Raw genomic sequence first — 2,574 nt, 5'->3', positions numbered from 1 at the left:
CTCAACTTGACTTCTGGGGATGTACTGTTATTGGCTGATTGAGAAGTCAAGAGAGAGAAAATATCAAACACTCTCCCATCCTGTTGGTCAGACATCCCAACAACTATTCAGAAAGTCTAACATGGGAAGTCAATTTTTTGCAGACCAGGCAGTGTGTTCTTTTAAGGCAGAGAGTGGTGGCACTTCCACATACTGTATGTATTTTTATCGATACTCGCTTGAGTAAAAAGTACAGCAAAAATGTCCAGTTCAGACTTCATGCACTCTGCTGACATGCTATATAACAAGGCCATGTTTCAGAAAACATATCTTCTTCTCTGTGCTTTTTTTTGGTCGTCTTCTGTTGCAACTTTTTAACAACTGTGACTTTCTTGATTGATACCCTGTGTTATTTAATGTTTGTTTTTAAACCCCCTGGGGGGGTCTTTGCTGTTTTTCCAAGTGACAACACAATGAGACCAGAGCCCACTTGGCTCTGTTACCCACTTGGGTCCTGTAGTATTCCACATACAGTATCTATGCTGGACTGAAAAATTGTCGGCACTCAGCATTATTGAGGGTAATTCTGCTTAGCGGGCCTGAAATGCAACTTTGCCATTGTTTTTTCATATCGAAAGGGTATTGCCTTGTTCTGATCAGACTTGATGACAATATTATCAGTGTGGTTCTAGCAGAGTGACACGTTATGAATCCTGTCATTCGATATTGTGACCAACGAGTTGTGCTGCCCCACAATATATATGCTGTGTAAAAGGGGGACATAACTGTCACCCACTCTTTGGTGCTCAACAATGTCTGTGTTCATTATATCATGCAGAACCAAGCTTAAACAAGCACAAATATTTTAGCCGAGTTTTTAAAAGAAAGCACTTAAACCCCTTACATTTCACCATATTTTAAGCACAAACGACACAAGACCCTAACTTTTAACTAGAGACACAATACTTAAGTAGAGGCATACCCGAGCGAAACAAGAGAAAATGTGAAACAAGCACAACTATTTTAGCCCAAGTTTTTAAAAACGAGAAAAAGCTGTAATCAGTTTAACAGTTTTATTTCAATGTAAAAGAGAAAAAAATATTTCACCAAACGCTAAGATCCATCGATAGCGGCTCTGGGTTCCGTCAATGTAGCACAAACCAAGCGTGGTCTAGGCTGCCATTATCCAGCATGTGCGTGCGATCCGTTTGAACAATGCGGCGAAATGACAACCTAGCAGATCCGAAGCTTCCACATGCGCACTGACGCAGACACGTATTTCAAAATGGCGCCAACAAATGGAGCACCCAGTTATTTCAAATAAACCATAACGTTTAAGTATTGAAGCACTTTTCTACCAATGTGAATAATAAAGTAAAGCGCCCTAAGCATTTCGACAACAAAAATCAAGGAATAACGCGGGTAATCCTTGTTAAAATTAGCGAACGGCATTAACCCAGAAGCGGTGCGGCTATTTGCATATGTCCCAGCATGCCCTACGGGGGTAATTGTTTTTGCCAGGGTGTCTGTACTACAATAATCAGTGGTTGGTCATCACTTAATGGCTGATAAAAACAAATGTTCTCCCTTTAGCTCTGATGTGCATAGTATGTCCACACTGATACTGTCTTTCACATCAGGAAAAATGAGCGCATTTATGCTCTTCTTGATCATCCTAATATCCTCTGGTGTAACATAGTATCGACGATTGCATCTATCTGTATGTCCATGGCGCTGTGCCCAATCGACACTATTCAAAAGCGTTTCTGAGACCGATAGTCCTTGTTCAAGCCACATGTCTATAAAAGCCAGTAGTTCTGGGTGTTTTTACACCCTCTTCTTGAATGTTGATATCATGTCCACTGTGTTTCAGCATTTTGTGCACAATAGCACCTGTAAATCCAGCATCCTTGATTATACTGAAAGATACATAGGCCCTGCAAGAGTTAGCCCTGGTTTTGTTTGGTTCTCCTTTGCTATATCCTGTTGCTTTGTTTGATCTCTCACATGCGTAATAGTAATAGTTCTTGTGAGGACAGACATGAGATTTAAAATAGCTGTGAGTTTCCTCTTCCAGCTTCTTGATATAGGAATGTATGAAATCCTCCTAAATAATGCTGACAGTAGAGCTTTTCTGCCCCAAGGGCAGCAGCATTACTGCATTACTAACCCTAACCAGTAGGAATAATAATGCTGACAGTAGAGCTTTCCTGCCTCAAGGGCAGCAGCATTACTGCATTACTAACCCTAACCAGTAGGAATAATAATGCTGACAGTAGAGCTTTCCTGCCCCAAGGGCAGCAGCATTACTGCATTACTAACCCTAACCAGTAGGAATAATAATGCTGACAGTAGAGCTTTCCTGCCCCAAGGGCAGCAGCATTACTGCATTACAAACCCTAACCAGTAGGAATAATAATGCTGACAGCACAGCTTTCCTGCCCCAAGGGCAGCAGCATTACTGCATTACTAACCCTAACCAGTAGGAATAATAATGCTGACAGCACAGCTTTCCTGCCCCAAGGGCAGCAGCATTACTGCATTACTAACCCTAACCAGTAGGAATAATAATGCTCACAGCACAGCTTTCCTGTC

The sequence above is a fragment of the Paramormyrops kingsleyae genome, chromosome 4, assembly GCF_048594095.1.
Source record: "Paramormyrops kingsleyae isolate MSU_618 chromosome 4, PKINGS_0.4, whole genome shotgun sequence".
NCBI lineage: Eukaryota > Metazoa > Chordata > Actinopteri > Osteoglossiformes > Mormyridae > Paramormyrops > Paramormyrops kingsleyae.
The sequence above is the reverse complement of the archived record's forward strand: the minus strand, read 5'-3'. Positions refer to the sequence as shown.